This window comes from Varanus komodoensis, unplaced genomic scaffold, assembly GCF_004798865.1.
Source record: "Varanus komodoensis strain SLA01 unplaced genomic scaffold, ASM479886v1 scaffold1, whole genome shotgun sequence".
In the NCBI taxonomy this organism is placed as follows: Eukaryota; Metazoa; Chordata; class Lepidosauria; order Squamata; family Varanidae; genus Varanus; species Varanus komodoensis.
This window is the reverse complement of record NW_025335268.1, coordinates 89,294,824-89,322,430: the sequence shown is the minus strand read 5'-3', so window position 1 is coordinate 89,322,430 and position 27,607 is coordinate 89,294,824. Positions and strand designations below refer to the sequence as shown.

At 41.3% G+C, this 27,607-nt stretch overlaps 1 long non-coding RNA gene across 2 annotated transcripts; it reads left to right on the top strand.

Annotated features, from left to right (window-relative positions):
- Positions 1-203: 203 nt before the first annotated feature.
- On the top strand, positions 204-8,465 carry LOC123033320. Of its 2 annotated transcripts, none has more exons than XR_006416603.1 (6): positions 204-347; positions 1,624-1,747; positions 4,116-4,266; positions 5,470-5,549; positions 6,028-6,207; positions 7,904-8,465. It is a non-coding gene; the product is annotated as an uncharacterized LOC123033320 (long non-coding RNA). The 2 variants fall into 2 exon arrangements; XR_006416602.1 differs by lacking the exon at positions 204-347 and adding an exon at positions 1,067-1,367.
- Positions 8,466-27,607: the final 19,142 nt, after the last annotated feature.

The window sequence follows — 27,607 nt, the reverse complement described above, 5'->3', positions numbered from 1 at the left end:
TATGCCACCTGTGCAAACAGAGATTGGCTTCCTCAAATGTGACCTGCAGGCTTTGCAATTGTTGCATACTTTGTATAAAAAGGGCCTGGCAGCATTCCTGAGCATTCTCAGACCTAATTGCAGCTTAGCTTGGAGGGAGGGAGAAGGGGGGAATCAGAGTTAAACTGTTTATTTTGATTTAATAAAATTATATGTAGGGGCTGGAGCAGCTCTGAAGCACTGGACGCATACAGGTACACCTGGGAGGATGTCAGTGGACCGATCAGATGCTGTTGCTGAACACCATAGCCAAGAATGGAGAAAGGACAGGGAAGCTGACAGGATGCATGGCAAGGCTGGATTCTATGGTATATAATCATCCAAAAATGCATGATGCAATGTAACCATGCGTGAACTGTGGTTGTGTGGGATCACCCACAGAAATCCATTTCTCCAGAAGTTACAACATAACACAGTTGAACCTGCAGCTTAGATTTAGGAATTTATGTTCCTAAAAGAAAGTGTCAACATTAATACCTTCAATCTAGCCTTTAAAAAACTCCCTTTCCACTTCTCAGCCAGAAACATACTCACCCTTCACATACATCTCTGGCCAAGTTTTACTATGGTTGCCAGAAAAAAACCATAAATATGAGAGCTATGGGAAATAATTGGATAAAATATGAAAACTATGGAAAATAATTAGACCACTTGGGAATAGGGACCCTGCCCACATTGATACAACTTTCAGATGTGCAGGGACACTCAAAAGATAGGCATAGGAATATGACCAATCCAGCTGATAAACTACCATTAAACTACCTCCCCAGAGAGGTCCGCCTGGTGCCGTCGTTATTTGTTTTTTGGTGCCAGGCTAAGACCTTTTTATTTAAAACTTATTTTAATTGTTAAATTATTTGTATTTATAGGATTTTAAATTTTTAGCCGAGATGCACCGGGGTTTTTAAATAATTTTTTATTGTTATATTGTTATTATTTATGTATGTATGTATTTTGTTTCTGTTGTGAGCCACCTCGAGGGTTTGTTGCGAAGGGGGCAGCATAAAAATGTTTTAAACAAATCAATCAATCAATCAATCAATCAATGTGAGGCAGTTCAAGAAACCAGAGCCTAACGTTGCCGTCACATTTGCAAATTTCACCTAGGGCATTTAGAAAACGGCTGTTGCAATGTTGCTGCTGCTGAACACCAGCTCACTGACCTCAATTCTCTTAGGAGAGAAAAGAGCAGATCAAATAGAAAATACTTAAAATGAAAATTTGTTGCCTTGCAGATGGGGAATCAGTGGAGGTAGCTGGCAACTGTACAGCCTGAGATCCACCAAATTAATTTTTATGCTGCTGCTCTGTGAATTCAAGGCCAGGAGGTGAGAGACCTAATAATAATGGACTATGATGTTTTACCAGAACTCAGCAAAACCACCTGGAGAGAGAAGGCAACACAACTCAGGCCCATCTACAGCCTTCTGTAGAAGTAACTGTTGCATAGCTTTGTAATTGGTCCTTTGCTCTACAATCCTGGGTATTAACTGGGGTGGTTTACATTCCCAGTGTAATAAATGATGCATTGAGAAGAGGAGATAAAAACACTAAACTTTAATAACTTTTTGCATCCCTTTCAAGGCATCTCACCTCCATCTGTTCTGACTCATGCAACTCCACATGATCCCTGAAGGCTATATTTTGAATGTGTACATCTTGGGTACTCATGTCACTGAAAAGATACCACCACACAGAGAAGCAGCAGGTCTGTACAAAACCCGCTGTACTGCATGACTGGCTGTACAAACATGTGAGACGGGCAAATTTAGCATTTTATTCTAGTAGCTCAAAAACAGTAACACTGCTTTGGGATATGAGGAGCTGCTGCTTGATTGTTTTCTAGGCATCAAAGAACCCTAGTCCATGTGACATATTTTTACCTCTTTTTGGATTTTTTCTCATGTTTATCTGTAACTCTTACTCTTCTTGTTCTGATATGTCAAGAAGAATAATTTTAGGGTGCGTCTTAACTCTTAACTCAGAACTAGCAAGACTTGGAATGAGAACAGTTCTAATGCGACACTGGCCTACATGCAGATCCCAAGAAGCGAAACACTTAAGAAAGCAGGTAGTACTCTACATTCTCTGGCCTGAAGGAGCTGCATGAATTGTGTGGGGCAGTCACACATTGGCTAGAAACTATTGTGCAAGCATTCAGTATCAAGAACCTATGAAGAATATGTGCTTTCAGGAGATAGAGACCAACATTACTCTACATTATCTACACACTAACCAAGTGACTTATGTTGCAAAGGGTTCCATCATCATCATCATCATCATCATCATCATCATCATCATCATCATCATCATCCCAGTTGGAAAAATGGCCATCATATCCTTGAAAAGGCCCACACTTAAAGGAGCTTTAAAAACAACAACATTTTCCATGCAGTGTGTCACATGATTTTGCTTCAAGTGTATCGTCCCTTTGCCTGTATCCCAGTCAGGATATAATCAGCGAGCCAAACATTCCTGATGCTTCCATCTGGGAATGCCTGCTGATGGATGATCTTTGACCCATATTCTTATTGAATAGGCTCCCTCCCACAGCCCAATTCCCAATAAATCAAGGTTGTAGAGGTATTATATATGCCCCCCTTTTTAACGTATGATGGCAGATACACATTTGTATATGATGTTCAGGCCAATGAAATTAAATACAAAATCAAAAAGGGTGTTTAATATTGCCTGAACATCTCTACAGAAGCTCTTCTGTTGACTGACAAGACAGAAACATGAAAGAGATCTGTCAGAGCACCTCTCCCAGCTGCAGTGTAGGCAGACATTATGTCCAACTTCGGGGCCTCTATCTGAGTGCCAACTCCAGGGGATGCTTGAAGGCTGGCAATAAGCAGGCATGCTTTATCTGTGGTAGCCCCCTCCCATCTGTGGAACAACATCACCACAGAGGTCTACCTAGCACCAAATTTGCCATTTCTTCAGCCTCAAGTTAAGATGGCCCTTTGTGCTGCAGCTTTTAAAGATGTGCTCAGCTCCCTAGGGCTTGAGGGAATGACCCTTCCTGGGTGCGTTTATTATTTCCTTTTACAGGTCAGTTTAACTGTATATTTTAGTTATTTAAATTTTATTTTCATCCTTTATTTTTATATTTGTATTGCATTTTGGTTTTGTGTGTTATTGAACACCACCCAGAGTTTCAGCCATGGAGCGATATAGAAATGAAGGAAGTACAATATACTGATCTATATGCACAAATGGAGCTTGACTTGAGACATCCTGGTTCATACAGAACCACTTTCAGATCTTTTCAAGATATCCCAAATTGGTTCATTTCACAATTATGGTACTTTTCTGGCTACTGGGAACAAGGTAAGAACTAGGAAGGGCTGTGAGGGCCCCGTGGTGTCTGGAAATCAGTGCCTATTCTCATTCCAAGTTATAATAGTTTGCCAAATTTTGACAAATCACTTTCTAGCATATAATAATTTAAGGACCAGAAAGTTGTATTTTGTAATGAAAGAAGATGAAGTTTTAAAGTTCGATCAGCTTTTGTTCTTTACTACATGGTGGAAGAATAGAATAAAGCCCTACTAATATTGTGGAACTAGGTGTATCATCCCTGCCACTTCCCCTTCCAGATCTCCTTTCATACTAATAGTGTACTGTAACACAGACATACAGAAATGTATCTTGCCTCTGGAGAGACGCTAGCTGGTGCTGGTATACCAACACCAGTGTGATATCCTGGCTTGGCTTCTCCTGGCACTTGTATAAGGCCATAGACTGTGATATCAGAGCTTCATTACGCACACTCTGCTCCATCCTCACAGCCTGATTGCCAATGCACTGGCTTTCTGGAACGGGCCTTTGAAAGTAAATCTGATTTATTTATGACCTCCAAGAAAAATAAATCTATTACATAAAATAGTGAAAAAAATGTTATTTCCAGAAAGGTTCAATTTTCTTGCCTGTGGTACAGCGTTTTGGCTACATCAAGTACAAATTTTCAGGAGGGCTTTCAGGGGTATCAGTTTTTATTTACATGTTTTGCCAATCAACTAAACGTGTTATTAAAATAATGGTTCTTTATTAACTCTTTTTTTCCCCTGAAGCCAAGAAGTATCAGCTTGCTCGTCTGCACAGACATATTGATTCTGAGTCAAAGACTGTAAGGACAAACATATTACCTGCAGTACTTGTCACAGTCCAGTGCTTCAAAAGACATCAATAAAGGGCTTGGCACCTCAAAACAAAGAGAATTAGGTAATGCCTTGAATTTTCTTTTTAGTAACAGATACGCACAACATGAAGAGCTTTCACACAAATAGCAGGAGCAAAGATTCAGACTTGTGCAGGCCTCTGCCAAGTCTGGAATCATAAGGATCAGTTTTTAGAAAGGTGATCTCACAGCTTGTGGTTCTCAGCCCTTTGCTTTTGTTGTGCAGCTTCTGCTCATTTCAAGAATCTGTTTTCTTCTGTTGTGGTTCATAGTATTCTATTTCTACCTTTGTTCAACCAGTTACTTCACCTTCAATCCCACTACTTCCAAATGTCTTGGAGATGATAAAATATTTATTATAAATAACTACATAATATCAAAATAAAAGCAAAAATTAAAACAGAGAATATTAAACTCCATTATATGCTATATGTCTGATATGGCAGTCAGAGAAACATAACTGATATTGCATACTAATATATTTCTAATCTTTATTTTTAATCTTCCCAATAAATAACACACCATAGAACAGTTAAAATACATTTAAAAATAATAAAATGCAACATGTGGAAAGTTCTATGAAATTAATTAGCACTTTTAGTTGATTGGCAGCTAGGAATACTTGTATTAATAAATTCTACAGACTGTCTCAGATTAGGTATTCCAGTTCAAATCTGGATGTCATCTTTAGTAGTGGTTACCTTTGCAAAGACATGAATCCCAGAAGAGTGTTCTAATTTCCTCAACCGCCGTGTCTGAACTTATATTGTACTATGCACCTAAGAAGGCTATTTATATCAATGTTCCATAGATATCCACCCTGCCTGTTTTCTCTAAAACAAACCAAGACAGGATCTCACGTACCTCGAGTCTAAGCAAGCAATTAGGAAACACACTGCACTGGGGCATCGCAGTAACTGCATGCCTATTTAGGCTGCTTCCATGCACCTAACCTACCTTGTCCCTTTGATAAGTACTTTCTCCTTAAACCCTTGCCAGACATTACTGAGATTATCAGAGTTCTAAATTCAGCACTCTACAAGTTTCTAATTTATGCCAGATGATGGGAAGATTGTAGAATAAAGCCTTTTTCACGGGTTTTATTTATTCTCCATAAATATGTAGAATTTGCATAAAGATGCATAAATATAAATGCATCTTATTGTATAGATGCATTTAATATATGTTATATATTCCTATTTTATCTGTATGCATGAAATATTTTAAATGTATGTGTTTTACTTTAGATGTTATATAATATTATGTGAAAATACCCAACTGGATGAAGGGACCTTGAATCATGCTGGCACATAGTGGTTTGGAAAAGGTAAACCCTACTGTTATTTTAAAATGACCCACTTGGGCTCTACCCAGCATCACAGAAGGATGGTGCCTTTGGGGGTTTCATTTGCCTTCTCCCTTCTCTGCATTCTGCCATACAGAGCCTGCTTGTGTCCATTATGCTTCTGCCACCCCTTTGCCTCATTTAGAATTTATTCACCTATTTCCTCTCGGAGCAGAAAAAGCAAAAAGGGAAAGCCACTGATTGATTTCACTCTTGGAAAGTCCCTGTCATCATGTTTGATGACTTCATTGCAGAAATGAAATAGGCATGGGAGATGCAATGTTTTCAAAACAATTTAGAGCAGGAGGAGGAGAACGCAGGTAGTGGGAGGTATGGGCTGGCAGAGCCAAGAGACGTTGATGGCCTTTATTCGTCAATTCCCATGTTGCGTTGGGCTTGCTGCGGGCTGCAGACAGAAAACAATATTGTTATGATTCTTATTAGTTTTTATTTTATAAAGCCTGAACTACACTCTATAGGGGCTTCAGCTAAAGCTGCAAATCACAGTCCTGCCTGCCTGCCTGCCTGCCTGCCTGGGCACCTCATCTCCACCCTAATGGACTACCTGTCTCCTGCAAAAAGAGGAAGGAAAGGAAACAAACAATAGCAGACAATGCTTTGCTCATCAGCAGCAGTAAAGGTAATTATTCTGGGAGACCAAGACTGTATCACAAGTCAGCAAATGAGGGATCCTTCCTGTATGCATACTTGGGCAGTGTGCATGTCCCACCTGTTCCTGGAGCATAGTGGGTGGTAAGAAAATGATGCACATCCACACATTCCCGGTTTGCGTTTCTCCTTACCCTACACAAGAGGGCAAGTTTCAGCCTATCAGGCACATGCATGCATTAATGTACAGTTGTACCACCTGCAATATATTGCATATGCACTGGGACATCTATTTGATTTGTACACTCCCCACTAGCCATGGGTCCTCTGGGCAGCTCACATCATTAAAATCCATACATGTAACACAATACAAAGCACACATGACAATACACAATCAGTGCCAATAACAATAATATTGTAAAACTGTCAAAATTCAGTCATACCAAACGACACAAAAGAAAAACAATATATGTACATAACCCAGAAATGAAACAAAAACCATTAAAATTAGTCATATCAAGATCTAGCATTAAAACAGATTGGCAGCAGCATATTAGCATAAAACAAGATTAGAACATCAATTAAAACAAATTCACCTGGGGAACAGATGTGTCTTTAGTTGGCACCTAAAAGCCAGAAGGGCAGACACCAATCGTATCTCCAATGGAATCAAGTTCCAAAGTGTGGGCATTATGCTCAAAAAAAACCTCTCCTTGCAAACTCCCCCTTCACTTCATTGTGGGGAGAAGGAGGGCTTCAGATGGAGACTACAGTGATCAGGCTGGTATTTACAGACCTTCGAGTTATGGGGTGGCATAGAAATGGAATGAAATAAATACAGATATGGGGAAATGTGATTGGGTGTCTGTTTTTCCACTGCATACAAGGTTCAGATGGTGAGCATGCAAAATGATACTAAATGAATTGTACACACATTAGGACTTCATAATTCTTGACTCAGAGAACCAAATGCAAGATATGTGTAGCAGCTCTTCAGGAACTCAGTACACTTGTTTTTGCTGCCAACCTAGGACTGAACTAAAGGAAGGGCAATCAAGTACTTAGCAAACCACAACATGTATTAATGGACAGTATTTAGCAAGGGTGCATTCCAATGAATTATTTTCCTCTACATTGAAACTTCTTCTTGCAGTGTCATCAGGAGCCCTTTCTGAAACTTCATGACCTTATGCTTCTTTCATGAAATGATAAAGCCCCCATTATGTTTTTGTCTTAAACATCCTGCTCAAAGGAGGGAAATCATTTGCTTCAGAGTACAAATTGTCACATTCACCCCACCACCAGGTACAAGCAAAGTTTTAGGAAATGCTAGCATATTCCCAAGCTTATGTTCATGTTCAGAAATGCATATATTAGCAAATATGCCCTTTAAAAATGAACATTTGAAGAAATGATTTTTTCACTATAGTACCTACCACTTATTTTTCATTAGTTTTTGTTTTAAAAATAATTGCAGTTAAAAATTGGATTCCTGATTCATTAGTGGCACTTTTTAGTTAAATATAACCAGTTAATTGACTCAGCCTTGCAGCCCGGCATGCCAGGAATAAGAAAATCAGGAATCTCAATTTAATTTAGGTTCATTGGGCAGAATCCAGAGTGCATTCCCCTTAGCCCTCATACATGAGGAGAGACTGCTGTAAATTTAGAGTTCTCCCTTACTTGGTTGCCAATTGCTTTCTGCTTTGCTGATTTCCTTACACAAGGAGTGCATCCTGCCAATTGCACTGTGCAAGCAGGACTCACCGTTCATGCCAGGGAGATGAAGTGCTTTCTACATGAAACCCTGAAACGATCTGAAATGCTCACTCCTGGAAGGGAACAAGTCAGAGGACGCTCCCATGTGTGAACTTTACTGACACGCCTGCTTCAAGAAATGAACATTCCTGCTTGTTTTGGGTTGTGCCAGAAGTGCCAAATTAACATTGCACAAGTGGCGGAAGCTGCTAGTGCAAAACAATCCATGGGGTTGCAAGTGCCCCATTGGAATCTGCCCTCTGATTTTACCTCAGGAATTGTTTGCCTTGCTTTTGATTGTGAGCTTTTGTTGTTGTTTCAACAGGACACTGCTCTCATGGACTCAAGCCTGAAAATGTACATTTGTCTTATCCCCCAAACATGAAGAAATACCACTTTACAGACTTAGAATTAACTCCTTCACCTAATCAGCTTTGCAATTAGATGCTTCAGCATGTAGAGAGGTGAGGAGGAGATAAAATGCCCCTCTGCTGAGAGACAAGAGTTTTATTTGTTTATTTAGTAAGCTTCTATGCTGCCCCATTCCCTGAAGCCTCAGGGCGGCTCACAATAAATAAATAATCACAATATAAAAACAATATAATTTGAGTCGACCTGGCCAAAGAATAAAATAAATAAATAATATTAACAATTAAAATAACACTTAAATAAAAAGGTCTTTGCCTGGCGCCGAAAAACAAATAACGACGGCGCCAGGCGGACCTCTCTGGGGAGCGCATTCCATAGATTGGGTGCCACCGCAGAGAAAGCCCTCCTCCAAATACTTACCCTCCTAATATCCTTCACGGAGTGTTCCCGGAGAAGGGCCTCGCCCGCTGATCTCAAGGGGCGGGCGGGCATATATGGACATAAATGCTCCTTCAGGTAACCAGGACCCAAGCAGTTAAAGGCTTTATAGGTCATAACCAACACCTTGAATTGGGCCCGGACTTCAATAGCGAGCCAGTGAAGCTGACGGAGAATTGGAGTCATGTGAACATAACACCCAGTCCCCGTCAGCAGCCTGGCAGCTCTATTTTGAACCAATTGAAGTATCCAGACTGTCTTCAAGGGCAGCCCCATATATAGCGCATTACAGAAGTCAAGTCGGGAAGTCACCAGAGCGTGTGTCACTGTCGCCAGGCAGTCGTTCTCCAGGTAGGGACTCAGCTGATGGATCAGCCGAAGCTGAAGGAAAGCGCTCCTCACCAGTTTTGTTGCTGGGGCAACATCAGAGGTCACCAACAGACCTTCAAAATGCTTAGTGGTTGTGACAGTGTCACTAGGAGTATTTCTGCCAGTGGTAGTCCATGAAAAGAACCTTTTAGTAGCATCTCAAGAACAGTCTTAGAACCACTGGAGCCATAGCTCTCAATGGGATCAGGGCTCTCCATATATCGTTTGGAATTGGAATAAATAGCTTCACTCCCATTGCATTCATTGAGAAGAGAAAGGGGCAAACTGCCTTTCCCTCTGGTCTTGGACACTGTGAGACAGCCGGGCTCTAGATGCAGCCCTCATATATGGAGTTGCTATGCTAATTTTGCAGCAAAATCCTATTGTAAAAATAATGCTATGACATTGGTAAATATATATTTTTACCTAGAAAGTCATGCTAATCTCTTATCAGTGTAAGCGTGACTGAGATATGTTTTGTTATTACCCATAAATATACTTGGCTGACAACTTTCCAGTTAATTCTGATGTAACATGAAAATATTCCTTATGAGGATTTATAAATAAATCATAAAAGGGACCAGCACCTACTAGAAAGGAAGAAAGAATTGCAGAAGTTAAGAATTTACTCATTCTGCTATACTTCCTCCAGGGAATGCACCGCAAAATAATTTCAGGTGCCACTTTGCATTCTGTTGAAATATGTCCACATTGAATCTCCCCGGTTCAGAATGACTCATTCCAGAAGTATGAGCAAAAGGTATTAGATTAACTTGTTTCCAAAGCAGTTGCCTTTGAGGGATACTGCTGGGAGGATATTCTCGAGATCCTGATAGGATCAAGTCAAACAGCAAAGAGCAAAGTGGGGCACCTGTGCACAACACAGCATGACAGTCCCAAAAATGTGGCCTAAATACCTTATTTCAGCCAGCACAAGTCTCATCCTGATCCATTCCAGATAAGGAAGTATAGCAAGAGATAGGGAGTGATCCACCCCCAGAAGGCCCCATCAGAATGGCGTGATGTCATTAGGCATTGCTCTGGAATGCTTCCAGGTGAGGTTACTGCAACAAAACCAGTAATGGCTACCAAGTAAATGGTGACTGGAGTCAATTTCATCTGGTCAGTTTCTTCCCTTCATTCCCCACTCTTTGGGGAATTAATGGGATTGGCCTGCCTTTTGTCCACATCCCCAACCCCTTTTCAAGGTGAACCATCTCAGAGAGCTGTTGTCATGTCTTGGCAACCATCCTTCTTGCTAAATCCTAAACTTGTATAAAGAGAAAGCTGGTGTAGAATTTCTAAAGTACATTCCCAGCAATAAAAGTAAGCCATAGCTAAGCATGTCTCCCACAGTTCCTCTGATGCAAAGTTTTTAAAAAGGCCATCACTAAGGGACAGAATCTGATATTCGAAGTCTAAGTCTTACAATGGCCATAATATGCAATCACAGTGGACTTTATTAGACTGACAGTCAATCTAAATGATAAGGGCTAAATTATTCTAATTCTCCAGACTGAAACATTCCATTCTAAATACACAGGGTTGGACTAGAGGGCCTCCAGGTTTATTTTCACCTTCCAGTGCTATGATGATTATGTATAGGGCTGGTGAGCTCTGTGTATTAATATGGAAATATGGATAAGTGCTTGTGTCCAACAATGATTTACTGCTTTGGTAACCACATCTGATAACACAAATTAATCTTGGCCACCTTGTTCCAATTATGTTTTTCTTTTCAGAAATGTGCTTTGATACATGAATTCTCTTACTCACATAAATATGTGGAAGCCAAAGTGCTATGTGGAGCATTCAGCTATATAAAGGGACAATTTTACCATGTGCCCAGAGGCTTTCTTTCTCTATAAACTAACTTGTGCTGTAAATTTTATTTTGTATACTCAATTGGAAAAGGACATTTAACATGACAAGGGAGCCCAGGGGGGTTTCTGTGCGATCTAGATTGGAGATACTTCTAAATGACTAATCTGCATCCACTTGTGGCAGAGTAATTAGAATGTTCGGCATCAGCTGACGATCTATATGAAAGGGGTAAATTCTGTATGTATCATAACATGCCCTGTACAAAAACAAACAAGAGAAGAGGGTCTAAAACTATGTAGCATTCAAGTATTCATAAACAAAGCAGAAACACCACCAGAAATACCAGTACAATGCCTTGAAAGCTGAGTACTGTACAAGGGTTCTATCGTGCCCTTAGCAACATTCAAAGTATGGAGCAAAGCTAATGGAGAGGCTTCATGAAATGCAGAAGCCTTACACCCGACTTACTCCCATTTTAGCCAAATCATGCCATTGTAGCTCTCAGGCAAAACAAAAAACAGTAGCTAAGGTAAATATTACCAAAATTAGGAATACAGCCCCTCCTCCCTCCCACCCAGTAATTTGAACAGTGATCTTAAAGAGAGATGGAAAATTCCAGCACATGGATCACCCATTTAGACTTGCTGCAATTGTGAGTGCTCCCATTTGCCTACAAGGTAGAGTAAATTGTGCTATCTTTCCAATCTTGGAATGCTGTGGATACACAGTGGCCAGCTGGTTTTAGTTCCAGATATTACACCTCATCTCCCAGAGCTAGTATTCAATATCATTGCTTTTAGGGATAGGCATAGCTATGGGATTCTTCAAACCCAAGATTCTCAAGCAGGAGGCACACAGACCATTGCTAGGACAATCGAACTGGTTTTACTTTCAATGAAGGGTCACACTACTTTGCCTACCCAAGGACATTTAGGATAACTTGCAACAGCTCACCTCCAGAAAAGAAGAGCGGGCAATGGGTGAGTTCCTGTGGGTTTCTCAGCTGGAAAGGACTTTCTCCTTCAATAGCGAGGGGAAATTATCCCTGCCTATCAGTGCCACTAATGCTACCCCTTCACAAGTTGAAGGGAGAGAGAGATTGAATTAAGAGAGGAAATACCTTGCTCCTGCAACCCTACTAGTTCCTGCTGTGTTCCACAAGGGGCACGCACACCCCCCACCAAGATGCAAAGGAAAGGAAGTGGTGTTAGTTTTATGCAGCCATTCCTCCAGGTCGTGTGCATAACACGAAGTGCTTCTTTCATTTTTGGCATTTCAAAACGTTCATGTACTGATTTTTTTTTTAATCCATTCTATAGAGATGAATAATTAATAACACTAAGGATAAATGCACATGCCTTGAACAGTCAAAAATTAGGTTTGCATCGAGCAGAGCAGTATAAATGTACTGTCTAAAAGCAGCCATATATACCATCACCTGAGACACAATCCTATGCATGTTTACACAGAAAATAGGTTTACAACTTCCAGTTACGCTGGCTGGGGCATGCTGGGAGATGTCGCACATGTGCATCTGTGTGTGCGCACACATCTTTGCACCTTTGTAAGTAAGGACACAAGGAAAATGGGAAAGCTTTCTAAGAAATGTGATATCCAGCAAAGGGAATATTCTGCCTTGTAACTGTTTCTCTCTTACACTGTCTTCTGGGCACATAGAATACAGCGAGGACACTACTTTGGCTTCCCTCCCATTCCCTACAGTGCCGTCCCCACACTCAGTGGGGCCCCTGCCTCATGGAGTCCACCTTCCCTCCTCCATTGTCCCCAGCTGCTGTTGCTTTTCCTCCTCCTTATAATGGCTATCAGTTTCTTGCAGGACAAAAGCCTGTGAGCAAGTAGGCACTGGCTTCTACTCTCCCTTCTTAACATCTCCACTGGGCTGGCCAGGGAAGGAGGGAAATGAACAAGCTGGTTGTCAACAGTAAAGGAGTGTCTTCAATGGGACCCTACTGGGGTCCTTGACAGATGGCCAGACATACCCACCTTGCTGGCCTTGATGCCATATTTCACTTGTGACTCTCTCATTCTCTTTCTCTCCCTGGGTGGGTGGGTGGGTGGGTGTATGCATATAAACTCATTGTGAGCAGTCTCACACTTTGCATTTTTCAAGATCTCTCACCGAGCATGAAGACCCTACGTACAGACATCAACAACAGGAAACACAGAAGGCCTTCTGGGGCATTAGATACCACCCCGGTCCCCTCCCCTGTATGAGAGGAGCTCCTGCCAATCAAGATTATATTGTTTTTATAATATGATTATTTCCTTATTGTTGTGAGCTGCCCTGAGGCTTCGGCGAATGGGGCGGCATAGAAGCTTCCTAAATAAATAAATAAAAGAGCCAATCAAATAAAAAAGCTTATATAATAAAAAGCAGCAAAGGCCAAACTTAACCAGAATCAAAGACACTTTATCTCAAGTGATATTTCAATGAGTGAGGAAAAGATAGTGGGGGCTTTAAATACACAAGCCCTGCCCTCCCTATTTTAGCCCAAGCCTAATTACTGCCCACTTGTCAAACCCTTAGCTAAGCAGGACTTGAGAGAAGCCCCGAAGGGAGCTTTTTCTGACATAGCGCATGTGCTTTGGAACATCCTCGCTGCTGTCATAGGAGAGGCATCACCTGCTAGGTGCTTTATGTGCCTCCCAAAGACATCTATCTTTGCTCAAGCATTCCTCAGCTTTTGTTTCTGGAAATAAAACTTATTGAATGAGGTTTTACTGTTTTGAGCTTATTGTGGTTTTGCTGTCCACTGCTCAGGCACTGTTTTATTGTAAGTAGCTTAGCCATTATGTCAGATAAATTAAATGCAGGCTTAGACCAAGGAAACCTTACCAATACTCTTTTTAAAATTTCATAGGATCCCTACAGACCCCTTGAAATTTCTGCAGATATTCTGCCTGAGAAAAAGCCTCTAGTTGCTCTTTGAATTGCAAAGCAGGATCATTTTGGTGGCAGTAGCTCTACTATGAAGTTGTTGTACAAAGAGACAGGAAGTCTGGGCAGAGCATTAATGACAGGGCTAGCTCAATGACAGTGACAGATGCAAACAATAATTTTAACAGAGGAGGCCAAAGAGGAAATATATGACAGAAAGAAGCACGGGTGTAGAAGGTTGCACTGTTTGAAGTGATGTCCAATCGCTGCTGCTCAGACCTTCTTCGCTTAGGAATATCTCTGTGAAGCGGCACTGCCAGCTCTGCCTAAAGGGACAGGCCTCCTTGACAGTCCAAATATATATTGGAGCATAAAAGCAAGAAAAGCAAGAAAAAGAACCCACATTCTGTCACTGACAGCTGAGATGAAGGAAATGGAGAACATTCCATGTTTATTTTGTGCCTGAGTGCAGTTCTAAGAGCTAGAGTATGCTTACTGAATCATATGGTTAACAAAAATACACATTAAAGTAGTGTGTATGTCAGCCCTTGAAACTACTGGGGTAGGTTTATACTCTAGAAGCAAGGACAGTATCCAATAGGACTGTCGCACTCCGGTTCATCCCATGGCACCAGTAGGACCCACTACTATTAAAACGGGGAGCCCTAGAAAGGGCCCTGGTCCACTCCTACTCTCCAGAGCTCCAAGGCCTTGCTCTTGTTCCTCTTGCTGTTGTCACTGGTTCACCTCCACTCCCCGTTTGGTCCAAAGAGAAGGTACCAGCAAGCAACAGAGTAAGGAAAAAACAGCAGCTGTCACTGACTCCTTACTTGTCTGCACTGTCTCTTTAGGCAGTAGTGCGGACTGGAAGTAGAGAGGGTGTCAGCAGTGGGGGAAAGAGCAAATGGAAAATGAAAAAGTAAAGCTAGCTAAAAGTCAGCCTATAAATCTCACTCAGATCTTCCTTTCTGCCTTGATCAGGAGACGGCTCAGTTATTGTTGCAGCCAAAAATGCCAATCTTCATTTTGCACAAGAAGGAAAAGAAAATGCCTTGATTGGCATTTGCAGAGTGCCGGAGGGATTCAGACATCTTATTCCCATTTAATTTAGTGACAATTGAGTGTCCCTTAAATGGCTTTGTGACTCTGACTTAGAAATAGAGCCGAAACTTTCCAAGTGCTACAGCCTGGCCGTGGAGAGCACAATGTCCCTGACATTTCTGCAAGCAGTGACCCAGATGGAAATGAGACGAGGGTGGGGATCACCTATACACATGACACTTTATGTAGGAATATAACAAACGAAGCTGGTCTCTATCCTGGGGAACTTAGTCTAAAATTTAAGAGGCCAGTAGTGTGAGATGATGTGATTTATTATGGGTAATGGCATTTCCTGCCTGGGCTCCTGCCACATAATGGAGGGAAAGGTTTGTCCTCAGCATCATTGCTACTTTTGTGAACTGCAGGGAAGGGAAGAGGGATTCTCTAAGTTGAGGGTAGGAACTGGGAGATGCTGTGTCAGAGTTTTTTGGTGGAGGGAGTCGAAGGATGTGAAGGAAGGCAAGGAGTAACTCTTCTGAGCATGGGAATTTTGAACGGATGAGAAGGACTTCAGGCACTGGAAGCCATCCTGTCACTTTCAGTCTGGTTCTTTAAAACTTCAGTATGCATGTCCAAGCTAGACTTGGATTATGTACTTCGTGCAATGACCCTATTAAATTTAGACTGGGAGTATGGGAAGATAAAGGAAGAAAGCAACCGTGGTGCTGTTTATTCTTTCATTCTTGCTTATGCCTATTTGTATTTGATACATTCTAATTAAGGGGCTATGGTGGGTTTCATCTGTTACTTTGCTGAGGCATCTTCCATTCTCACTGTAGAAAGAAAAATGTCTTTTGCACAGTGTCCCCCACATTAAATATTTCTCAGTTTTTATACACACTTAACCAACCACAACATGGTGCTGTGATATAGCTGTAATAGGAATACAGGAGGTACTTGTCCCAATTTAAAACTGAATACCAGACTTTCTCTTTCTGGGAACTGTGCAGTTCCTTTGGGATGTGCATTTCTCAGAAGTTTGTATTACAGTTCTTGGCTAAAAAGGTGGCTACAAATGTGCATTTATGAGGGGAAATCACACACAAAAGTATGTGGAACTGGAAAAGATGGCGTTAAAATCCATACATTGGACAAATTTTGTTCAAAAATAAATAAGTGGTCATGCAGGTTTTTAAAAATATGCAGATTGGTAAAAGTTCAATTGAATGGCATGGCGATTGAAAAGGTTCAAAACTGACAGGGGAGTAGAAATAGACTGATTTGTCTCTCTCTGTTTTTTGAGGCACAGCAGTATATGGCAAGACAGCTGTCAGCTGAAGATTCAGAAGCAACTGCTACATTGTTAGCATATATTCCTTTCTTCTTGCACAAGAGCCAAGTGAGATTGAAATGTTCTGTTTGTCACTTTACAGAATATTTCTTTCTTTGAAGATCTAGCAAAAAGGCTTTACAGTACTCAGTGTTAATTATAATTGCAGCAGGTTCCCTATTGCATCTCTACGCAGGCGGATGCAAATCCCAAAATATTCATGGTCATCCTAAACCACATTTAGTTGCACCCTTTCTCCAGCTCTGTAAACAACACCTTCTGAGGCAGGTAGCAACTGGGAAGGAGGCTGTCTGTTGTGATATTCTTCTGTGGCGTTCACTTCCTGCAGAGACTTGCCTGGCATCTACTTGGCAGCATCTTGGTGCTAGAGGAATACCCCACCCCTTTAATTATTCTTGTCTTTAAATACCTAACTGTGATGATTTTTTCCTTTATTGGGTGGATTTTAGCAGGAGGGAGATGGCCTTCTGCTGCAGGTGTAGCCTTCTCTGCTGAGTTGGTACGGAGCTGAGGATATGGGGGGACTGGATGACTTCCTAGGTCCTCTCTGGTTCTAACAATCTAGGATCCTGTAAATGTTGTTTGGTGGTTTTTCTTCCATGCTACAGCCGGAGGAGTGTCTGCACTGAAATAAATAAAATGACACTGAAGGAAGAAACCTATTCCTCTTCCCCAGGCCCTGGTATTGTCAGAAGGCATAGATTAGTTCAGATTTCCAGCTCTGAGGTCAGAGATAGCCCCCCAACCTTGCAGCTAGAACTCTGAACCCTGACCTGCTCACAGCTGGTGCAAGGCAGAACAGTACAAACCACTGTGATCAGGAACCCAACTACAGATGGAGGAATGGGGAGACCAGGATACAAGTGATCCACAAGCTGCCCTAGCTTCCTTCTCCCTATCTCCCCCAAAGATGCTATTGCTAGATGCCTGAAAGTAGTAATCTACTGAAATTGCAGAAGAGAAGGAACAGGCAGGCAAAGATTGCCTCTGCCCATCCTCCCATTCTGCACTGGGGAAGTGTAAGCCTCTGAGTTCAGAGACTCCTGCTCATCTCTATTAGATTGCTTCCTTAAACTAGATGCTTCTGAGCTTCCTGATTTACCCTCACCAATACAAATGCATGCATAGAAAAGCACCCTTGATTCCATTTTAAAAAATGCTATCATAGTGAAAGGGTCAGCCTCTAAGGTTTGGCCTTACATACATCAGTGCTAGGTCTGAGGGTTTTTTTTTTAAATCTCAAATTCTCCATTCATTGCTGTACTAAGTTTCTCTCCGAGGTTCTCTCTTTGGAAACTATCTGCAGCTATCACCTAGATGCAGCCATTCCAGCTGGCCACAAGCAATGGAAAAGAGCAGAAGCACCATCACTTCTGCTCGCAGATGAGCCGCCTTGGGCTTTCACTCAGCAGCTGCCATATCAGGTTGCCTGAACTGCCCACTGCAGGTTGTCATGACAAGAACTGTACCTTAAAGAACTGGTGCCTCTTTTTACCTTCTCCATCCTAAGCTTTTTTTCTTTGTGTGTCCTACTTTATAAAGCACACTCCTGTACTTAAAATAAGGCTGGAGGAATATTATTAGAAATTGCTAGGATTCTCTTAACATTCTTGACACTCGTCTTGTGCTTTGCTTATATTTGCAATCACTGCTTGCTCTGCATGAACAGGGAAACTGCATAAAATGAGAAATAATCCAACATGAAATTCTCAACTTTCCTCCAAAGATTAGCATCTACAGGGAATGTGTGCAAGACAGAAGCAGAAATTTGCACAAAGTAAACATGAGTATATGCCTGCCAAGACTGTTCCCAAATTGCAGTCATAAGCACATGCCCAGCCATTGGAGCTTTGAACAAAATAACCTTGCATGCTTTCTAAACAAAAATGAGATGTTCTTATATCCCTAACTGGATGCTGCCCAAACCAGAACACTAAAAGGGAGAGCAGCCTTAAAGCTGCCAATTCCCCATCAGTACCTGGCCAGCAGCCTGAGTAGTATATAACTCACCAAGTCCTGCCCACTGTGTTAGGATGTATTTCATTTCTATTCAGAGGTGTTTATTTTTAAACTACATCTATAATATAATTAACACCTGTCAACATTGCTCAGGTTAGTCCTCTTTTTTTCAGTGCTGCCTCCCCCCATTTTTTTGAAGCAATGCTTAAGTGGCCACCCAGGCAGACAACATTATGTTGTTCATCCTTACAAACTGCTCAAATGTGAGGTAAAAATGCTTTAAATACAATTCTGAATATAACATGGAAAGGACAGAGTGCCTGGCACCTTTACATAAATATTCAAGAATAAGTAGCACTCTGGGGAGGAACTTGCCAGCTTGGAAGATGGCTGCTGAAGAGCAGAGCTCCTGTCTTGATGAAATATTTGTTGAGGCCTGCTTACACTTATGTTGGGCATGCCAAGATTTTGGTAGAATCTAAACTTTAGGTAGCATACACTGATAATTATTAATGTGAATCATCAAGATAAGAGGGGCAAAGACTGTTGAAATGAGGGTCTGAAAAGTGTGACTAACAGACTCAGACTTCTTGGTGGGAGTTACTGAAACTTTTCGGAGCAGCGAGATAGAAGACTACAAACAATAATATTATGGGAAAAGAGTCCAAGCGTCTTTAAGATAAGAATGTGAATGGATTAGAATTAATTACTTTTGGAAGAAAATCACCAATAGGAAAGGAAAATACTACAGGGACTGGATCAAAACAGGAAAGCCCTAAACTGCCAAGAAAAAGGATGAGGAAGAAATAATGATGAACTGATGTGAAGGTGGTTCTTTGGGTTGTTTGGGTAAAACAAACATAGAATGGTTAATTAGAAATGATGTTTGGCCCCCAGTGGTAGGATCTAGGTGGAGCTTGTATGGACCAAGAGAAGATTGTACTATTATTGCTTTGGACTTAAGTGTTGCAAAGGGTAAAAAATATTAATTGTTACACATTCAGGGTTTAACCTAAGTAGGATCCCTTATGTGCAATGGAATTTACATGCATTAGAACTAAATTGAGGTTTAATATATGAGGCAAGGTAGAGGGAAAGGTGTGGGTAATACAGTAATGGGCAGTAAGATCCCATAGCATAAGGATAAGATGTAGTAAGTTTTATTATGGAAGTTTGTCTTTAGGGACTATATATAGAATTTGAGGGCTAATCCCAATAGAGTAGGAGATGGTAAATAAAGGGGCTATATATAAATTTATAGCGAAGAGGTAAGTTGTCTATCTTTTCTCCTTTGGAGGGAGTTATGCTCTTTCTCCCCTCTCCCTTGTACCTAAGGGCAGGAAGGCCACAGGGGAATGGAGGTAATTCAAGGGGGAAGAAAATCTGTCTATGTATCGGGGTTGAGGGAAAGTTGTGGGTTTATTGTTTGATTTATGTTTTCTATGTTGTATGTATTGGTAATGTTAAATATGGATCACAATACTCAGGATTGAAGCTACAGAGTTGGGAAAATTAAAATGGTGAAGCAGATTAATATACTAACATGGAATGTGAAAGGCCTAGGGACAAATTTAAAAAGGTGTAAACGCAGGTAGCACAGTGGTTTAAACTGCTGTGCTGCTGGGCTGGTAGATCAAAAGGTTGCCGGGTCGAATCTGCACAATGGGGTGAGTTCCCGTTACTCCGTCCCAGCTCCTGCCAACCTTGCAGTTCAAAAGCATGCAAATGCAAGTAGATAAAAAGGTACCACTTCGGTGGGCAGGTAACAGCATTCCGTGCACTTCGGTGTTTAGTCATGCCGGCCACATGAACATGGAGACTGTCTGTGGACAAATGCTGGCTCCCTTGGCTAGGAAATGGAGATGAGCACCGCCCCCTAGAATCAAGCATGACTGGACGTAATGTCAAGGGAAAACCTTTACCTTTACCTAAAATACAGAACGTATTGAATAAGAGTATGAATGATGTGGTGTTTTTACAGGAAACTCATCAGAAAAGGGATGGGTTAAATGAAATTAAAGGGAATTGGATAGATGTTTATGAAAAATGTTTTGGAACTTCTAAATCCAGAGGTGTAGCTATTATACTATCTAAGAGATGTGAATTTAAAGTTGAGAAGGTAGTTAAAGATCAAGAAGGAAGATACATTATAGTTCAGGGGCAAATGAAAGGAGAGAATTGTACTTTAGCGAATATCTATGCTCCAAATGTTAATCAAGAACAATTTATGCAGAAGGTTCTAGTGATATTGGAAGAAACTAGGAAAGGATTTGTGATTTTGGGAGGGGATTGTAATATGGTAATGGATAAAGTGAATTATAAATTCTCTTGGAAACAAAACAAAAAACAAAATAGATATACTAAACTATATAAGATGATAAATAGGACAGATTTGAAAGATGTCTGAAGAGAGCTAAAGAGGAATGAAAGAAGCTGCTCTTTGTATTCAGAAGCTCATAAATCCTATTCAAGAATAGATTACTTATTTATATCTAACGATATAATAACTAAAGTTAAGAATGTAGATATGGGGTTAATTCAGATTTCAGAGTGCAAATGGAATTGGACTTTAAACCAGATTATACGGAAGCTAAAAGATGAAGATTAGATACTAATATTTTCAAATATAAAAAGGTTATGGATAAGATGCTGAGAGACATAGAGGTGATCTGGAAAATAAATTAACAGGGAGAGGGGAAATTTAGTATGATATGGGACACTATGAAGGCAGTATCAAGGGACCTAGCAACTAAAGCTGGATATGAGGGAAGGATGCAACAATCCAAGAGGATAAATGAGCTAGAAAATAAGTTGAATGAATTAAAAAAAGAATTTATTGTGACTAGAGATTATTTAATTAGAAAAGAAATCCAGCCCCACCCCCCAAAAAAGAATTAGAAGGTATACATATGGAAAAGGAGCAGAGAAACTTAATATATGTGAAAAGATAATTTTTTGAGTATGGAAATAGAAATTCCAAATTATTAGCACAAGTCTCACAGATTAAGAAAAGGAAGGGTAATATTGGAGTGATAGAGAATGGAGAAGGAATAAGATATACTAAGATGAAAGAGAAATTAAAAGCATAGCAAGAATTTTATAAAAAATTGTATACAGCCACAGGGATCAATACAAATGAGGTTATAGAATATGTGAAAATAACTTGGAAAAGATGCTTGATATACAGGACAAAGAAGAAATGGAAAGGGAAATTACTGATGAAGAAATTGAAGTGGTAATAAATAAATTGAAAACTGGTAAAACCCCTGGGGTAGATGGACTAGGCCCTGAATTTTATAAATTTTTTTTTGCAAATTAATGATACCCAAACTGAAAATTTTGATGAATGAAAATTTCATTCATCCCCCGCATCATGGACAAAATCTTTTACTGTTTTAATATTGAAGCCTGGAAAAGATGCAGTAAATATAGGTTCTTGTAGACCAATCTCCCTGAAAAAGACGCATTTTTTTCCTGCAATCCTATCTAATAGATTGTACACCTTTATTGGTTACAATGGCTTCCTGAAAGATATATAGATGGCAGAGTCTCTTGAGGATAGTTCTGAATATTATACGTCTAGCAAAAAAAAAAGTTTAAAAGCTGGGATTTTAGCATTAGATAACTTTAAGGCATTTGATTCAGTGGAACAGGATACATTAAAAATTGTAATAGATACTATGGGTTTTGGAGTTAAGTTTAAACATTATATAAATCAATTATATGAAGATAAAACCACAAGAGACCTGGTAAATGATGGAATCACAGATATAATATCTCTAGGCCCGGGAACATGTCAAGGATGCCCCTTGTCTCCCATTTTATTTGTGATGGTTATGGAATAATTAGCTATTATAATTAGGAAAGATGCAGAACTGAAAGGAATTGGATTTAAAGAGGAAATTAAGGTAAATTTATTTGCTGATGATACCCTATTAATGTTAGAAGACGCTCTAAAAGTTATATATAGACTTAAACTGCATTTACAAGAATTTGAGGAGATAACTGGACTAAAAGTTAATTGGGATGAACCTGAAATTATGTTAGTTAATTATAACAAAGAAGATAAGGCCAAACTGAAAGACTTATTTGAAGGGAAAAGGAGGGATACAATAAAATATTTGGGAATTTATATTGCATGGGATATACACAAAATGGCAAAAATGAATATGAATTGTCTTTAAAAAAATTGAGGACTATATTAAGGGGTTTGATAAGGTCAAGCTATCTTGGTCTGGTAGAATTGTGTTATGCAAAATGAAGATTAATCCCAAAATTAATTTTCTTTTTCAGATGTTACCCATTAAGATTGCAGATGCTGATTTGAAAAGTTGGCAGAATATGATTAATTCCTTTTGTAATGGGGAAAAGAGCTAGAATTAATTTAAAAAATGGTATAAACCCCAAAAGGAAGGAGGATTAGGCTTACCAAATATTAAAACATACTATTTAGCAAATCGAATAAGATATATTTCAGATATAATGATCTACAAAAAGTTACTTTGGGGCGATGGTGAATTCCAAAAGGATAGAATTTGTATGGAAAATGTTTTATTTAGGGAGGATAATATTCTAGATTTAAAGAAAATAGAAAATCCATTTCTAAAAAGTATGTTGGAATTGTGGAGATATGGTAGGAAGATTTTAAGCCAGTAATTTCCCCATTAACTCCAGTAACTGCAATGAAGAATTTTCCCAAGAATTTGAAAGGTGAGTTACGGGAGAGTATTAAGAGAACAGAACATATTTAGATTGAAGGACTGGTTAAATTTTTTGGATAATAAAGAGAAAATGGGTCAAATATGTGCAAAATTGAAGGGTTTGGGTTGGGAGATGATTCAGTTACAAAACTGGGTGGTGGAAATGAGGAAAACACTTGGTAAAATAAGAAAATTAAATTTGAAGAACTGGTAGAGAGCACAGAAAAGGAAGATAGTAGTAATAGGAAAGAAATTACAAGCCTAATATATGAAATGCTCATAGAGGGGCAGTATGGCAGATGTAGACTTTTGGAAAGTTGGCAAGATGATACGAGTAAATATTAGTCAAGTAAACTGGTTGAAACTATGGAATAATAGAATTACAAAAAGTATGTCAATTATAGGAAAGGAGAATTGTTTTAAAGCAAGTTGGAAGTGGTATAATACACTGGTAAGGTTAAATAGAATTAATACTGAAATAATTTTATTTATTTATTTATTTAAAACATTTCTATGCCGCCCCCATCGCGACAAAGCCTTGGGGCGGCTCACAACATTCATAAAAAGATACAATTAATAATTTAAAAACTGGTACCATCTCAGCTATATATATTAAAAACTATAAATACAATAATAATAAATTAACAGTTAAAATAACTTTTAAATGAAAAGGTCTTCACCTGGCACCGAAAAGCAAATAATGACGGTGCCAGGCGGACCTCTCTGGGGAGCGCATTCCGTAGGTGGGGCGCCACCGCAGAGAAGGCCCTCCTCTGGGTACTCACCCTCCTAATATCGTTAATGGAGTGTTCCCAGAGAAGGGCACCCGCTGCCGATCATAGGGGGCAGGAGGGCATATATGGACACAGACGTTCCTTTAGATAACCAGGTCCCATGCTGTTAAGGGCTTTATAGGTCATAACCAACACCTTGAATTGGGCCCGGACTTCAATAGGGAGCCAGTGAAACTGACGGAGAACTGGGGTTATATGAGAACAATGCCCAGTCCATGTCAGCAACCTGGCAGCTCTATTTTTCACCAATTGAAGTATTTGGATTGTCTTCAAGGGTAGCCCCAAGTATAGCGCATTACAGAAGTCTAGTCGGGAAGTTACCAATGTGTGGGTCACTGTCGCCAGGCAATCATTCTCCAGGTAGGGACGCAGCTGATGGATCAGCCAAAGCTCAAGGAAGGCGCTCCTCGCCACCGCCATCACCTGAGCTTCTAATGACAGCTCAGGGTCGAGGAGCACTCCCAAGCTGTGAACCCTGTCCCTCAGAGGAAGTGCAACCCCATTTAGGACAAGGGCCCAAGTCCCCCACCCCGAAGCCCGAGCCACCCACCAACAGGACCTCCGTCTTGTCTGGATTGAGCTTCAGTTTATTGGCCCTCATCCAGCCCATTACCTTGGCCAGGCACTGGTTCAGCACAGCCACTGCCTCACCTGGATTGGTGGAAAACGAGAGGTAGAGCTGGGTATCATCAGCGTACTGATGATTCCACAGCCCAAACCTCCTGATGACCTCTCCCAGCAGTTTCATGTAGATGTTAAATAGCAAAGGGGACAAAATGGACCCCTGCAGAACTCCGGACTGAAATGGGTCCAGATAATCAGTTTCATCCAAGAGTGGCTGGAGTTGTCCCGCCACCACCCGCTCTAGCACTTTGCCCAAGAACGGGATGTTGGCTACCGGTCTATAATTGGTGGTCACCTCTGGATCCAGGGATGCCTTCTTTAGGACTGGCCGGACTACCGCCTGCTTTAAAGGGGCAGGTACCCAGCCATCTCTTAAAGAGGCATTGACCACCTCCAGGATCCAGGTCACAATCCCGTCCTTGGCATTCTTGAGTAGCCAAGATGGGCAAGGGTCTAGTAAGCAGGTGGTAGGACGTACTTGTCCAAGCACCTTGTCCACATCATCAGGCCACAACAACTGAAATTCATCCATCAATTGAGGACTCAACAGCGTCATTGGCCCCTACCCAAAAGAATCTGATTCAATAGTAGAGTCCAGCTCGTGACGAATCTGAGCGATTTTCTCCCTGAAATCTTGGCAAAGTCGTCACAGCGGGCCTTTGAGGGTGGCACCAGATCTCTCTTTGGGCCCGGATTTACCAGCCCCTGCACCATCCGAAAGAGCTCCGCCGGACGGCATTGTGAGGAGGCAATGGAAGCAGAGAAGAATTTCTTCTTTGCCACCCTCACTGCCACAGCATAGGTCCGATAGTGGACTCTTAAGTGTGTTCAGTCAGATTCATCCTGTGATCTCCTCCACCTACGCTCTAGACGTCTCCCAAACCGCTTCATCGCCCGTAATTCAGGTGTGTACCAAGAATGGGCTCTGCCAGGTGGGAGAGGATGCTTAGGAGTGATTGTGTCAATAGCCCTGGTCATCTCCCCATTCCATAGTTCAACCAAGGCATCGACAGGAGCACTTATCAACCGGAAAATCCCCCAGAACCTTCAGGAATCCATCAGGATCCATCCAACTCCAGGGGTGGACTAGCACAATCGGGTCCGCACCCTTACAGAGGGAAAGGCCACTCTCAAGCTCAAACCTCACGAAGAAGTGATCTGGCCATGACAAGGGCATCAAACATAAGTTCCTCACCCTCAGATCACCCTCTTCCTGCCCCGTCAAGAAAACCAAGTCCAGAGTGTGTCCACGTTCATGGGTCGGGCCACTGACTTGCTGAGACAGCCCCATGGCCGTCATGGAGGCCATGAAGTCCTGAGCCGCCCCGGTCAGAACTGTCTCGGCATGGAGGTTGAAGTCCCCCAGGACCAACATCCTGGGAGTCCTTAACACCAGGTCCGATACGATCTCCGTCAGCTCAGGCAGGGAGTCTGTTGGGCAGAAGGGTGCACAGTACACCAACAGAATTCCCAGTCTGTCTTGGTTGCCCAACACCAAGTGGAGGCACACCAGACCCAGCCTCGAGAGGACAGGAAGCCCCGAAAGGGAAATAGAAGCTTGATAAACCAGAGCGACCCCCCCTCCCCTCCAGGCGTGGCCGGTGCTGGACCAGATACCCAGGCGGGCACAGTTGTGAGAGGGCGACATCTCCCCCCTCCCTCACCCAGGTCTCTGTGATACAGGCCAGGTCGGCCCTCTCATCCACGATCAAATCGTGGATGAGCGTTGCTTTATTCTGGACCAACCTGGTATTAAGCAGCAGCACCATCAGGCCCAGGGGGTGGTTGACAGGACTACCTGGAACCCTCCAGCTGGGGGAATAACCAGAAGGAGGAACAGGTGTTAACCATGTGTCCCTCCTTCTTCTATGCGGACCCATTAAACCCCCAATGCCATAACGTCCATTGCCCATAACCACCCCAATGGTGGCGCCCACACGCTCCCCAGGTGACAGCATACTACACTGTAGCACGAGATGAGCCACTAAAAACAACTAAAACAATTAAAATGGTTAAAGCAGTTAAAAGTGCACCCACCTTAACCTCCCGCCAACCAACAACCAAACAGTCCAAACCTAGACCAGAGCCCCTGGCCAGCCCAGCCCCCATTCGGCCCCAAACAGCCCCTAACGGCGTCACTGCCCTTAGGCCGTCGCCCTTCGACCCCCGGCCTGAGGCCGCCAGCCCCGGGCACTGCCAGCACTTTGAAGGCCGCAGGGCCCCTCCCCCATGCCCAGCCGATCCCGGCATGTCTCCCACTCATGCCGAGGGGGGGTGGAGAATTTTTGTAGAAATTTAGAATTTTTGTATGCCGTCCCACTGCAAAGCCTTGGAACGGCTTACATAAAATAAATAAACATAATGCCTCTTTGTTGGAGGTGCAAAAAAGAACAAGGACCTTATTATCATGATTTTGATGTGCCTGATTATTACGCTGGTACAATGAAATGTGGAACTTGGCCATTAATGAAAAAATTAACATGTGATTTGAAATTCCCCCCACCTAGGTTAGTGTTCTCCACAGTACTGTACTGTACTTTGTTGTTCTTTGCCACTTTGTCTCTATTTTTTCTGATAAAAAAAGTTGAAGAACGGATTCACCTTATTTACATCGAACCTTATGGGGAAATTTGACTTGGTTCGCGACCAAAACTCAGCTCACAACCACATTCGGAGGGGCTAGAACAGATTAGCCTTATTTACTTTGAATCTTATGGGGAAATTTGACTTGGGTCACAACCAGAGTCATGGAATGGATTACGTTCGTGAGCCAAGGTACCACTGTATATGGATTTTTTTTTTACTATATGTATTAGAGAAACATAAAGGGAAATATCCAGCAAAAGATGTGCTGCATTTTTGGAGAGACACAGGGTATATCAATGATCTTTTGTAAGTTTTACTCCTGAGGGTGATGGGAGCATTATGTTATGTATAGTTTTAGTTGATGTTACATATATTTTTAACCTATGTTGTTGTGTATGATTTTAGTCTATGTATTATGTAATTTGTTGTTTGTATAATTTTGTTATATAGTTTTTGTAAATAAAAAATAAAATATTAAAAAGAATAAGTAGCACTAAGTGACCCATGATTAAGTTGGAGGATTGTACTTGTGGTGTACTGCCTTAGAAGGAAGAGCTAAAACCTTCATTATGTTTACTACATCTCCAAAAGTAGAACCAAGCTAAAAATACATGTACTAGTTTCTAGTACCACCTTCCTTTCCTCTACCATGGGCATGTTCTGCTGTTTCAGTCTATCCTGTCCAGCACTTGGGTGTTGTCAAAGCAGCTCATATGCTT